This window comes from Nesoenas mayeri (genome assembly GCF_963082525.1).
Source record: "Nesoenas mayeri genome assembly, chromosome: 7".
NCBI classification, from domain to species: domain Eukaryota; kingdom Metazoa; phylum Chordata; class Aves; order Columbiformes; family Columbidae; genus Nesoenas; species Nesoenas mayeri.
In genome coordinates, this window is record NC_137551.1 from 2,148,987 (window position 1) to 2,163,945 (window position 14,959).

The 14,959-nt window shown below is 47.8% G+C and overlaps 1 protein-coding gene across 1 annotated transcript in view; it reads left to right on the top strand.

Moving 5' to 3' along the window:
• Window positions 1–13,274: 13,274 nt before the first annotated feature.
• SGMS1 (sphingomyelin synthase 1) overlaps window positions 13,275–14,959 on the top strand; it is a 91,453-nt gene continuing 89,768 nt past the window's right edge. Inside the window, exon 1 of the mRNA XM_080348146.1 lies at window positions 13,275–13,426. The gene's annotated coding sequence lies outside the window, so the exon portion shown is untranslated. The remainder of the gene's footprint in view (window positions 13,427–14,959) is intronic.

Genomic DNA, 14,959 nt, shown 5'->3' on the forward strand with positions numbered 1-14,959 from the left:
AGATTATTGTACTTGCTGATACCCTCATGCAAGAGGAGAAGCAAATGCCAAGCATCGACTCCTAGATCCCTTCAGCACTAAAACGAAGATGGATGCTTGTTTTGGCCTCTCCAAAGTCTGTGGGCATGTCAAAAGTACGTCACGGTTATGGTAGCAAGGCCAGTCCATATCGGTTGTCGATAAATCTCACGCTCAAACCAACCGCAAAGCTGTTTTCCGCTGTTCATTTTATTCCGTTTTATCTCTTGTGTATTTAGCTCTTTTTATGTTTTCTAGGCAACAGGTTGCGAACAAACCATATAATCTGTGTGTGCTTTTGGAAAGGTTTTGCTCCACCCAGAACGGGGCTGAGCCTGATGGCAAACAGAGCTTTGCAGAGGAAAGATGTTGATTTGCTTTGCAGCTTTGCCCAGAGCTCAGCTGATCTTGCCTGCGTTTCAGAGCGCAGATTCAATAACGGGAATGAATGGCACGCCAGTCATCCGGGTCTATTCTTTTAGCACCATTAGCAGTTGCAGCACAAAAGGCAAATGAACAGAAAGAGGCATTCAGCTGGAGTTAGCTGAGTCTTAGTCTTTGGTCTAGAAAATCCTTTACTTCCCCATTGAAATCTGTGGTAACAAACTAAAAACTTTTGTCTGCTTGCCCCTCCAAACCAGCTCATGGCAGTAATGCTTTTAGCTTAGACAAAGGAAAAGGGAGTTGTAAGTTGGATTTACCATTCATTATGGTAAATTCATTTACTCTTCTTTATGCAGGCTTGAAAAGTGCTGCACGGTACAATAACGGTGCCTGCGGCGTGGGCCTGGAGAGAGAAATGATGCTAATACGTTTCGCTTCAGGAACGCCCTTTGAGTTTTGTGCTGAAAACCAAAGAGCTATGAAGAGCATCTTCTTTTCTTTATATGTGTATGAAGTATCCATTCAAACTCAAAGAAGAATAAAGAAATCATCTAGAAAAGGCTTGGGTCCAGGCAAGCTTTCCTTTGCTGTTAGTGATGTGGTTGAGGAAAGGAATCTCGGACAGAAACAAGCTGTACGTGGGCGAGTGCTGCTTGATAACCCGGTCAAACTCCAGCATTTTTCTTCTTGCTTTCTTTGGGGGATTATGAGGTCTGTTGTGATTTTGCTGATGACAGTGAGCTGGTCCATTCAGAGAGCCTGAAGTCAGAGTTTCCTAAGCCGTAGGGTCTCATTTTTCAGTCACTGCTTTTATAACTGGGGAAATAGTGCTGTGCAGAACAGTTGCTCTTATTTCTTTCCGCTTTCTTGACATTTACCCTCATTAAATGTCTGTGTTTCCTTCACTCCTGTCAGGATAAAATCTTTTCTTTTTGGCACATTTCTCTTGCTGGAATTCACTTTGCATTTGATATGTCAACAGTGCAGGGCTGTGTATTGATTTTGAAAGGCCTTTTACTTAAAATGCCACGATGATTTTCCTTTGCTTCAGTGCTTGTCATTGGATCCCTGTTTGCTCAGGCACTCACTGTACTTCTTTAGATGTGGATGTGAAATGAGCCTTATTGAAATCTGGCTGGATCTGACCTGTAGCATTAGTTGTACGAGGTGTTAATACTGAAAACCATCATTTGGGAAGAGTCAATAGCTTTAGTCCATGACACCATGTTACACATGTTCACTGCATTAACACCTTTGCCTTTGAGGGGCAGGAAATGTTCTTCAATAGACCCATAACCCGTGGCTGTCGAACAAATTCACTTGTGAACTCATTTTGTACAAAAGGGATTCTTATAACTGTTTATCCTATTGAAAGGAATTCCTTTGTTTTTATGAAAAACAGCCACCTACAATTATCATTCAGTAATTTAAAATGCAGGTTGCTTTCCTTTCTGACACAGAAAATGTATGTCTACACACACAAAAAAGATATTTAATCATCATATGCTGCATTAACAGGATAGGAAAATTAATCCCATCCAATGTAAAAGTATAAATATTATTAGCTGAATCAAGATGAACGTGACATTCCTGGTGAGCGAGTCTATTTTTGGGAAATCATGGGGTTGGAATAAGGTTAAAATGAACAAAGGTGACACTTGGATCTTGTTGCTAACTGTAAAGCATTCCCTCTTCCACAAAAAGGTTGCAGCTTGCTCCTTTGGTAAAACTCCTGCTTTAGCTTCCCTATAATTTTGGCCTAAGAAATTCCAGCTGAATTTTGAGGTTGATGCAGATTGTCTCGCTACAAACAGAGCAAGTTGACACAACAGTCTTGGTTGAACTAGTGCCATCCCCGCATCACCCCTCAACTCCAAAACTACCTTTCAACTTCTCCTAAGGTAAAATTCAGTCGGTTGTACTGAGCCAAAGCTGTCGTTTGTCTCATGGAAAATGTTAAAAGTTAATCTGCTTCCTCTGTTGTCAGTGTATTTTTATTACTACTCCGACTTAAGTAGACACAGAACAAAAGACTTGCGGTCTGTTTAAAGATCCCGCTCAGGCTTTTCTGGTCATACCAAAGCTGCTGATGGCAGCATGAATATCCTGTTGTATATTCTGTAGATATTATAAATCTTCCTGCTAATGAACAAGTGTTTTCTTACAAATTGTTTATTTAATAAGGAGAACTGATATTTGCATTTGAAACTATTACAGTTTTAAGCCCCTATGTATTTTGCGCAAGAAAAACACACTTTGCAAAAGCTTTGATTATGCCACCCACGGTTGGAGATCTCCTCTTGGATAATTTGACACTGCTGATAGGGTTTCTTTAGCCAGATGAAAGCCTTCTGTGTTTGACTCCTGAGCGTATTTTGGCATTTGGCTCCTGCAGCAGCCGTAAGCAAGTCAGAGTCCAGAAGCCCGTTAAAGTATGTGCGGTCTGAACAAGGGCTAATTTATTACCGAGAATAACTTTGAGCTGACACAGAAAGTCAGCGCTTCTTCTTGGCATAGGAAAGCCAGCTAATTCTTCCAAGACCTCAGAGCACGTTATTTTTCGCTGAAAAGAATCCCGGGCTGTTAAACACAAAGAGAACCTGTGAGAAGCCCTGCGGCACCGAGCGTGGCGCCAGGAAAGTCTCGCTGCAGTTTTGTGCTCTGTATGTGTTGGCGGAGACGTATGGGACTTCACGTCTGACACGTGTGGCTGCTCCTGTATGAACTAGACACGCTTGTGTCACCCAGGGAAGACAAAGAGTCTTTTCTAAATACCCCTTTTCAAATTATTTAGAAGCAAATAAACAAAAATAGGTATTGAGACAGAAAGGAGATGTTAGGAGTCTGCAAAACTGCATCGTGCCCGTGTGCAACTCCCGTCTCTGAAGGGAGGAGGAAGGGATCTATTTGGAGGTATGGAGGTTTATGGGAGAGCCCAAAAATAGAGGGCAGCCAGACCGTGATAACAGAGCCGGGACTGTCGTCCTTGTCCTTGACCTGAAGGCAAAGCAAGCCCACCCTGAAAAACACGTGGTCATGGCCAGAAGAAAGGTGACAGTTCTGAGCCACCTTTTGCAAGGAGAGGAGCTAAGGTTGAGCTGCGTGAGAGGGAGCATCATGACTAGGAGATTGTCGAGGTTTGATTGCGGGGTGACAATAAAACCGTGGCAGATGTATTGTTAGCCCCCTTATCTCCCTCTTTCCCCTTTAGATCATCCCTCTCCCCGCTTCCTACTCAGCACAGGCGATCGGGAGGGAAAGAAGGACAGAGAGAAGAGAGTTGGAAAAATTAACAATGTTTTACTAATGCTACTAATAATATAGAGAAAAATAATACAAAATATACAAAACCAATCTTGAAAGTCCCAGTGACTGCAGAGCCGGCACCCGAAGTCCTGGACTGGACTCTGCAGCCAACCGGAGCTGGATTCAGTTTGTCACTGGCCTCAGTTCACAGGGACGACTCGCAAGGTCCTCTCCTAATGTCGGCCATGAGGAAAAAGGGACGAGATCCTCCTGCTCTCCCACTTTTATATGAAGTATCATGTGAATGGGATGTTATACTCTGTGGGTCAGTTTTTGGTCACCTGTTTCTCGTTGCCCCTCTCACAAGATGTGTATCCATTCTTATTGATGACCTTGCACACCATTGCTATGTTCACCAAAACATGTATCTGGCTTTCAGGAAAATGCAGCTGATATGAAGCTTTAGCTGACAGGTAAATTCACTAAAAAAGAAACTCATTTTTAACAAAATCAGGACAGAGACTTTGCAGGAGTGCCTGGCCAGATGAAAATCCAGCCATCTTCCCAAAGCAAGCATTTCAGGACAAATTACAGTTAAATAGATTTATCGCAGGGTGTCTTTGATCTCTCCGATGATAAAGAGCAGCTCTGCGGCACAGAGGAGGGTACCGAGCGTGGTGGGAGCTGCATCCTTGGAGCACGGCTGTGGTGTGAGCATCAGGTGGAGAAGGATACAGAGATCATCTCAGACAACATCTAAGAAAGGCTTCAAGTGGCAGCAAAAGGAAAGAGAAGGCATGTCGAGCTCCCAGGGAGGATTTCTAGCCAGGGCAGAGAAGAGATGCAGTTTTATTTGTTCCTAGTTTGGAAGGAAATTTTTGCAACAGTGAACTTCACTTGAATTACAGCTGCGCTCAGCCACGGTTCTATCAGAACAGTCCCCGGGACATGGAGATAATAAAGCTATTGACATCTTGGGATCAGTGGGTTTTAAAATAAGCCAGATAAGTTCCTTTTTAGGGAATGAATCCAGTGCACCATTAACAGCAACAGCAGTGTCTCTGGTCTCAGTTACAGCCCTGGTGCTGTTCTCTCCCTTTTCCTTGCGGCTGGTTGCTGTTGCCCTACAAATTGTCACTTGTAACCCCAGCCGGCAACTAGGACCACACAGCCACTCGCTCACTCCCGGCCACCCAAAGTGGGATGGGGAGAGCGTTAGAAAGAAAACAAACCTCATGAGTTGAGATACGAGCAGTTTAATAGGGCAGCAAAGGAAGATAAACCACTAATAGTAGTAATTATAATAATAATAGAACATACAAAACAAGTGATGCAAAATGCAACGCCTGTAACAGCAGGGCCCAGCCCTCCTAGTTCCTTCAGCCAGGATTTCAGCACATCAGGCAGAAGACCTGTGGTTCTTCACTTGGGGCTTGAGCCTCCGGCCTTGGTGCAAGGGTGTTCGCACTTCATCAAGCTCCACCAGCAGGAGTGGGAAGCTGAGCAAGCACAAGGGGCAGCCTGTGTTCCTCCCACTGCAAAATCAGGGCAAAGATATGCAGTTTGGGGCCAGCCTTACGGCAGGCGAAACCAAAACCTTTTCTCTCCTTGACTTGAGAAAGGGTTTGACTTGAGGCAGGATTTGGCCCACAGGTGTTTTTGCAAATAGTAGGTCCTACATAGCGAAAAATGCTCTTTAATCAGCATCTTTTACTTTATTGCAATTAACTCCATTATGCTAATACAGTCTTACTGATTAAAGACCCTAAGCTTGCCTCTAATAGTCCTGAATTACTGCTAGGTTAACGAGATTTCAATTTCTAAACATCCCGTGCATGCCATCCAGATGGCATCTGTATTCATGTACATAGTGAATACGAATTATTCTTGCAACATTTACATCAAGCATCCTTCCTACATCAAAAACATCATGCCGCACTCAGTTAAAAAAAGCTTTCCTGTGTTTAAGTGCTCAATTTAATACTATTATTATTAGCCCTGTGTTATTGCTGCTGTGTATTTAAGCGGGCGTCAAAGGACATGGTGTACAAGCTGAGCTCTGAGGGACGTGGGACAGTGGGTGACACTGCATGAGCTATTCGCTGGCATTTATTCATCGTGCGCCATTTATCCTTATTGCACAAAGGGTGCACGGACTGTAGTGATGGTGAAGCACTGAAATCAAATGACAGCTGCGGAGGTAATTCCAGAAGCTCAGCGCAGCCTCGCAGCACCTTTCAGGAACAAACCCAGGTCTTGGCGGACTCAAGGGGCTCCCAATTTGATTTGGTTCCAGCCGTCTCACTTCAAATCAAGAGCAAAAAAATTTTGCGATGATTTATGATGTATTAAATGTTAAAAAGATGTTGGCCGTTATTAATTAAATTGAAGTCTTTACTAGTTGTAAGTTATAAAATCGGATCTGAGCTAATGTAATTTAAAGGAAACATAGTACGCTGCAATCTAAGATACCAGCAAGAGGCCAAACGTGTTACACATGCTCTTTTACAGTCCTCAAATATTAGTCTGATTTGCAGAACAAACACATTCAAGCCTCCGCCCTTGTGCCGTGACCCGTGAATAATGCTGCTAATAGGACTAACACGTCTGACCGGCGCTCCGGGACAAAACTCCCGGTGAATTTGATGGGAGCTGCTCAACTTCCCGCATTCTTCCCACAAAACCTCTGCCATCGCCTCCTCCAAAAGGCACTCGCAGCCCAAGCAAGGGAGATCTGAGCCGCATCGGTATCTGAACCACCTGTAGGACAAATGTGCTTTCCTGTTGCCTTTTCTTTCTTTAAGCAGTGGTGTAAACAACGTTATTTTACACTGATAAGCTTTGTAGCCAAAAGGGTAAGACTCTCTCCCATGCTTGGCACTAGCAGGGTGGTTATGTGATTCTGAGTTTTATATGGTTTATACAGTTTTCTGGTTCTCTTAAACTAAAGTATGCATGCTCCACTTGGATTTTGGCTGTAAATATTCAAGTTACCCAAATTTGCCATCAAAATGAGAACCTTAGCATCAGCTTCTCTCCTCGCTTCCTCAATCCCCTTTGCATGACCCATGGCATGACAGCAGCAGCACTGGGAAGGAAGCTCCTGTCCAAAGCAAGACTATTGCCCACACTCTATAAGAACAATAACAATATCTTTATTATTATTGTTGTTGCTATTATTATTATTACAGCAAATGGAGACTTTACTTATAGACCTTATTCTAATTTGAGGAATAGAGCTCATGTAGTGACACGGGACACAAATGACCAAGCAGCTTTAGGCAGGGCATTGGACATTAAAATAAATGATAACTACTAGACCCACTTAAAACAGGCTCATGCTGATGTTAATCTTCATCAGAGCTGCGTTCACAAGCAACAGGAATTAGTTTTTCAAATACAGATCTTTTTCTTGCTTTAGACTGGCTGCCCCTAGAGGGAAAACTATGAAAATGCAGTTGGAGAAAGAAACTCGTGCCCTCCCTGGGTGCCAAAACCACAAGAGGACGAAACCCTGAACCGTTTGGAAACGGCAATTCCCAAAAATCATCTGAGGTGAAGGATAAATACAGGGTGTGATCAGAAAAAGCCTCCAGGGTGGGACCCCGGGACTGAGCAGGACAGAGATCTGTCGCTCCATGACAGCAACATCTCTGGGCTCAGCAGAAAACCTCTTCCCAGCCTCTGCCTTGAGCGTTTCCTCCTGTTCTCCGGTGATTTTAGCAGCTGCTCTGAGGATGAACCTGCTGGAGAAGGGAACACAAGGAGCATCTGCAAGTTAATCTTTTCCTCTTTGGAAAGGTGAGAGCTAATGGGGCTCCCCAAGTCACCGCAAAGACGCAGCTGTGCAGCCGCTCTGGTGAAATCCCACCTTAGCGCTGCTGATTTCCCAAAGTTTTCTTCTTCTACCTCCTGCCCACAGCCTGGCTGAGGTAATTGGGTTTTAATCATTCTGTAATTAACGCCTTTTAGGCTGCAGTAGAGCCCTGTGCTGATGGACCTGCCCGAGCACGCAGGCACTGTCTGTGAGGAGGAGGATGCTACGGTCCAGTCTCAGCCGAGCCCTGCTAGTGTGTGTGTTTATGGAAAAACACAATTTACCTTTTGGGGGTAAGCACAGGGTTTTACAAGGAAACAGGCAAACAGAACCATTATACACAATTAACGTTAGAAGTCCTGGGGAAAAAAACAAAAAGAAGACTTTTTGAACGAGCAGCACTAATGTTGTGGGCAAAATCAGGGGCTGCATGTGAGGTGCAGTTTCAATAAGAGTTTCAAAGCAAATCAGGTCAAAACTCCTGCCACAGCCTGCAAGAGCACAGAGACAACGGCCCGGTGGAGCTGCCGTTGGAATGCTGCTGGATCTGTCTCCTTGTGCCCCTCGCTACCCTCCTACGTGGTGCCCTCCGTCAGCCACGCTCCTTTGCGACTCAGCCATAGGGAAAAAACCTCATGTCAGCCTTAAAATCCTCCTGGCTAAAACAATTTGCTCCATAAACCGGCAGCGGGGACTGTTGTGGTGAGGAACAACGCGCAACGACGTGGGAAAGCCTTGTGGGTTTGGACAAGCATCATCGGGAGCAGGCGCTCACTCCTTCAAAGGGGAGGCAGCACAGAGCATCGGAGCCAAAGGTGCTGGAGAAAAGGGGGTGATGGATATGAAAATCTCAGAGATGTCGTTCTCAGGAAACATGCCTGAAAAGAAAACATCGTTTTCTCCTATAAAGAGCAACAAACCCTGTTAGCAGCAATGGAAATGGGGGGGGAACCTCCTGTGGTTGTCATGGGCTGGGACATGGGGTTCCCCTCAGGTCCTCTCTCAGTAACTGCTTCTCGTCTCCTTTCAATTCTCTTTTCTTCCTTCTTTCCTACCTCTTTTTCATTTTTCTTCTATTTAAACAGAGAAATGTTTGCTATTGCCTTGCCGCTGGTAAGCATTTCTCCTTTTATTTCAAATTGTGATGCATTTTCCCCCAAAGACACATGCTATTTTAATCAGGAGCACTCGGCCATTAAAACCACATTAAATGTGTTTGCATATTTTTCTAATGATCTGAAATGAACAGGAGGAAAACTCTGTGACGGGTTATGTATGAATGTAGGAGTAGTTACACTTACACAGTTATACACTTATACAGTCCTAAAATTACATTCGGCCCTTTGAAGGCAACCGCGAAGCTGATGTGGCCCCCGGTGAAAATGATTTTGACACCCCTGCTCTACAATCCTGTATTTATAATGCTGCTTGTCTGCAACAGATCACTGGGTGATACTGCTGCTGATCTAAGATGACGCTATCTCACCATTAATCGCTTGCTTGAGTAATAAAAATAGCTGAATTGGAATCTCCTGCCTCCTTTGGAAATGGAAATTTTGGTCTCTTTTACCATGTATATTGCAGCTTCTTAAAACCATGGCGTGTGAATGTAATGTGCCCTTTGCTTGACTCAGTTCCCGATGTACTTCATTCTTATTTTTCGCTTTGCTGCCGCTGCCGTTGTCCTTCACACCATCAGGGACAGTGACAGAGCCCCGTGGGACTGCGCGACGCGCTCTGCAAATTCGGAGCGATGAATGTTCCTACCATTCCTATTTTTAAGGCTTTTAAAAACGACCCAGTCAGTGCAGCTCCATCTAACTTGAGGGCTAAAGAATAAATGATGTCGTATGGTGTCAAAATGATATCATGAAGGTATTGACTTGACAATGTCATTTAATGATAAATGGTATAATGGATAAAGCCACTAAATAATCGACGCGACCCACTGAAATGATGCAACCGACATAAATGTTGGCAGCCGATGTGATGTCATAAATGCAATCAGTGAGTAAACGATGTCATGTGGTATCAAGTGACGTCATGAGTGAAGTGACTGGGTAAATGGTCATGGCCGTACTGACAGATGTACCTGCTGAGTGTGGTAAGATGAAGGCTATTGAAATTTTATTCAAGTTAGTTTAATATTAGTTCGTTAACGAAGTATTAGTTTGCTAATAGTAAATATACTACCTCTAAATAGAAACATATCTTCAAATTGAATATTATTTATTACTTCTTGCTCAATACCTAATGCTTATTAATAACAATGATCTATTAGCATTTTACTGTTGATTCATTCATGCATACATCGATTTTGATTAATTGATTAAACCAAACCACTGGCTGAGAAGTGGGTCGTCCTTCCTGCTCCTACAAAGGCACCTCTATCCCGCAGAAAACCCCCCAAAATGGTGGTTTTTTGGTGCCAGCACAATCCCTAGCGCAGCAGGAAAGGTTGTTTGCAGGAACACAAGTGGCTGAGCAGGATTAAGCCCGGGACAAGTATTTCTAAACCTCTCGGACGGCCCTTTGTCATTCCCAAAAAGGAGGTCAGGCTCCCCGGGGATCAATTTGCACCGCCTGCAGGTTCGTATTATTTGCCAGAAAATGCCCATACTAGGGGAACAACTCCAGAAAGGGGGAATTTATTATATGATCACCCCGGGGGAAATGTTAACAACATTAATCCCATTATAGTATTAGTAAGATGGGATCACAAGAAATGATAGTCGGGGAGAAAACAGCGCCTTGCTGAAAAGCAGGAACCCCCACCAGCTTCCCTGCTTCCCCAGGAGAAACAAGGCAGGGGGTGCTGAGCTGGTCCAGTTTCAGCTTCTTAAACCTTTCCTGGTGTGGCCACGCTCGGAAGAATCAGGTTTTAAGCCTGGTCAACTTGGGAAAAAAACAGATCAGAGCGGCCAGTATTAAATCTATTCACAAATAAACCCCCCCCCTGCCAAGGGATGGGAGAATTTAAGCTGTCAACACCTGGGTTGTTCCCAGACACAACCCCCCGAAAAAGAATTGAATTAAGAACAAGATCGTGGCAACAAGAGCAAGGGGGAGAAAAGGACCTGCCTGAAAGTGTACGGGGTCATCTGGCATCTCTGAAAATTCCGTGTTTAAGGCAGTATTTTGTTAGCTCAGAGGGTTTACAAGGAGCTTTATGGGAGAAGATGAAGGAGTTGTGGCTCAGCTCTGGAGGATGCTGCTCCTGTCCATTCCTCTGGAGAAAACCTCCTTTGCCCTATTGACTAAAAGCTGGGTGACCCACCATGGCGCCTGCATTTCTCATTCATTTCCATGATGACTTCCAGGAGGTGTCAAGCAAAGAGTGGTGAAATAGTAGCCGATATGGTACCCAGACCTTGGTTTACTATTCGAGTAAAAAAGATGCATTTATATTTAGCCCATGAGTGCTGGGCACAGATAACCAGGTAACAATAATTTGCCTGAGGGAAAAGTAAGTGAAATCTCACGCACCCTCTTCCACTTGCATTCCCCCTCTCAACTACTACACGGTTTGCATAGGGTGAAAGTGGTTGCCTGCATCCTGAGATTGAAAAAAGCCTCGTTCCCTCTTCATCAACACTGATGAAAAGGTTTAAAGAGCTGCAGGTCCTGGCAGATGGCAAAATGTAACTTTCACAATGGCTCCTTATGGTTTTATTACACAGAGAATTTTCCCTTTGAGTAGCTCAACTATATTTGAAGAACCTGCAGTATTTGGTAGTTCTTTACATCACTGTGTTTCATCTGTCTCTGTGCATACATTACTATTTATTCAAGTTGAATTTTGATTTTGCCTGGGTAATGTCTGCAATCGCTTGTTGATTAGGATAACCCATGGGATTTCTTTTCTTAGATTTCAGTATATTTACATGCCAAGAGCAGCAAAAACAGTCTCTTGCTCCACGTTACTGTGACATACGGGCACATCCAGTCCCTCCCTCGTGTGTTTTCATCCTCCTGGAGGAAAAGTTTTAGTCAGACTTTGTTGGATTAAATAATACAAATAAAACAAAACAACTCTCTTTTTTTTTTTGCATTAACAAGGCACAATTTGTGAAGTGCAAGGTTTAAATAGGATGCAAGGCGTTAGCGTTCATGACACTAAATTTTACCCTCTTTCTACTTAGAGAACTTGTCCAGAGGGGACTCCTGTAGCAAACAATTACCTTTCCAGTATAATAGGCCCAGGCAGGATCTCTCAGCAAAGCCGATTTTATTAACGATTTGGCAAACCTGGGTGTTCTATATGAAGGTAGCACATGGAACAGGGCAAAAAGCCCCTGTTTATACCACCCTAATCCCAGCCACAATTTCCCTCCCCTGTTCCCCAGTGGTTGGTACTGCAGGGTTTACAGACCACCCAATGCCTGCCTCAGTTTACCTATCTCATTCCTCTAATTCTAACAACCTCCTCCCCTTATTGATTTATTTAAAATACGGATACCAGGCTTTCTGACTACCCTTCCCCCTAGCTTAACTTTTAAAACTTTTACGTAGAGAAATGAGTTTGCATTCCGGGATTCGTTCGAAGAGACTTTGTTTTACATTAAGGATTCATAGTCTGATGTCTCTCAGTCCTTTTCCCCCCCTCGCCGGGGTCAGGTGCCAGATCCACAACATCCCTCCTTCAATGGCTCCTTACAATTCCCAAGTTAAATTGTTCTGTGCTTTGATTTTAACTAAGATTTTATCAATAACAGCTGACTTATTGCAGGCTCTTGATGTTACGACAAAGGTGGCGAGTGGAAGCCCAACAGCCAGAACAGCCACTGGAGACTGAAATAAAAGAGATTCCCCCAGCACTGCAGGCTGCGCCTCACCCGCTTGCAGCAAGTTACGCTGATGTCGGATTTTAATTTGGTTTTGGCCACCTGCACTCAGAAAGCTTTGAGGTAGCTTATTTTATTTACAGGGCTATGAGGTTGGTGAAGGGTTTGGAGGGGAGGCCATATGAGGAGCGGCTGCAGTCACTGGGTTTGTTCAGCCTGGAGGAGACTGAGGGGAGAGCTCATGGTGGCTACAGCTTCATCACAAGGGGAGCGGGGCTGAGTCTGCTCTCTGGTGACCAGTGACAGAACCCCAGGGAATCTCCCGTGTGAGGAAAGGCTGAGGGAGCTGGGGCTCTGGAGCTGGACAAGAGGACACTGAGGGGGGACTCATTCATGGGGATCAGTATGGAAAGGGGCAGTGTCAGGAGGATGGAGCCAGGCTCTGCTGGTGACAACCAGTGGCAGGACAAGGGGCAATGGGTTCAAACTGGAACACAAGAGGTTCCACTTAAATTTGAGAAGAAACTTGTTGGGGGTGAGGGTGCCATAGCCTGGCCCGGGCTGCCCAGGGGATTGTGGAGTCTCCTTCTGTGCAGACATTCCAACCCGCCTGGACACCTTCCTGTGTAACCTCATCTGGGTGTTCCTGCTCCATGGGGGGATTGCACTGGATGAGCTTTCCAGGGCCCTTCAACCCCTGACATTCTGTCATTCTGCGAATGGCAGAAGATGTGCTGGGGAAGGGTCAGTTGGACATGAGGAAAAGGTTCTTCACCCAGAGGTGCTGGACACTGAACAGGCTCCCCAGGGAGGCGTCACAGCCCCAGCCTGACACTGTTCAAGAAGAGACAGGACAACGTCCTCAGACACACGGGGTGACCTGCGCAGGGACAGGAGTTGGACTCCATGACCCTTATGAGTCCTTCCACCTCAGGACATTCTACGACTCTGTGGTTTTAAGGGAAACCAGAGAGCGGCAGCAGCGCCCCCGCCCCGTTTCGCCGCGCACAAGATGGCGGCGCGGGGATGACACGGCGGTCACGTGACGCGCGGTGCCGCCCACCGCCGCCGCACGGGACACGGAGCCGCCGCTGCCGCCCAGGGGATCCGCCCGCCCGGCGGCCGCGCCAACCCGACCGGACCCGACCCGACCTGCCGCGGGGCTCCGCGCCGCACGGTGAGCAGCTCGGCCGCGCCGCCGCCGCCTCAGCGCGGGGCCGGGCGGTGGGGCCGGCCGCAGGCCCGGGGGTGGTGGTGGTGGTTGCGGCGGCGGGTGACAGCGGCGATGGGGCTGCCGCTGCCCGAGGTGGGGCCGCGTAGCGGCGGGGCCGGGCCGCGGCTCGGGGATCCCGGCTCCTCAGCCCGGCGACGGCCCCTGCAGCCTCGGGGCATCCGCGGGGTGTGTCCAGGGCCTCCCAGCCGTGCGGCCCGGGGGAGCTCTGGTCCCCTCAGCTCGGGGGATGCGGGTCCCTCAGCGCCGGGGGCTCTGGGGGTCTCTGGTCTCCTCACCTCGGGGGAGCTCCGTTCCCCTCAGCCCCGGGGGCTCTCAGGGTCTCTGGTCCACTCAGCCCGGGGGATGCGGTTCCCTCAGCCCCGGGGGCTCTCAGGGTCTCCGTTCCCCTCAGCCCCGGGGGAGCTCCGTTCCCCTCAGCCCCGGGGGCTCTCAGGGTCTCCGTTCCCCTCAGCCCCGGGGGCTCTCAGGGTCTCTGGTCCACTCAGCCCGGGGGATGCGGTTCCCTCAGCCCCGGGGGCTCTCAGGGTCTCTGGTCCCCTCAGCCCCGGGGGAGCTCCGTTCCCCTCAGCCCCGGGGGAGCTCCGTTCCCCTCAGCCCCGGGGGAGCTCCGTTCCCCTCAGCCCCGGGGGAGCTCCGTTCCCCTCAGCCCCGGGGGCTCTCAGGGTCTCCGTTCCCCTCAGCCCCGGGGGCTCTCAGGGTCTCCGTTCCCCTCAGCCTCGGGGGCTCTCAGGGTCTCCGGTCCCCTCAAGTCCGGGGCCCAGGGAAGCTCCGGTCCCCTCAGCCCCGGGGTCTCTGGGGGACTCTGGTCCCCTCAGCCCCAGGAGAGGTTCTGGTTCCCTCAGCCCCTGTGCCTGTTCGGGTCTGTTCCCCTCCTCCCCAGGGTGCCTGAGTGGGGGGTCCAGCCACCCCTGCCCCGGCGGGTCTGGGGGCATGTGGTCCCCTCAGCTGGGATGGGACGGTGGGGCTGAGCCCGGTCCCCTCAGCCCAGGGGGGGCCTTAGCGCCTCCTTAGGCCAGGCCTGGGCCCACCTCCAGCCCAGGGGCCGCTTGGTCCCCTCCGCTCCCTGGGTGCCAGGGCTCCAAGAGCAGCTGGAGGCAGGTGCTGTGAGGGGGCAGGAGATCCCAGCCACCCTGACCACTCTGGGGGCTGTGACAGCGGCGTTAGGGCTGCTCCACCTCCCTGGGTCCCGGCTTTGTGGGATGATGGCGGCTTGAGGGTCTTGAGGACAAAGAGGCTGGAGGGCAGAACATGGGGAGAGAGGGAGAGGCACCAGCACCATCACTGGCAGCTGGGCGTGCTCCCTCTTTGCCTGTGCAATTCCTTGCTGATTGACATGCTGGATTATTTTGGGTTTTTTTGGGTGTATAATGCCTGTGGTTCTCTTTTTTTACTGTGTTCCTGCTGGAGGCCCTGTTTTGATCAAGGTTTCTAATTTATTATATTTTGTGTGAAAACCTCATTAATGAAGGCCTTCAG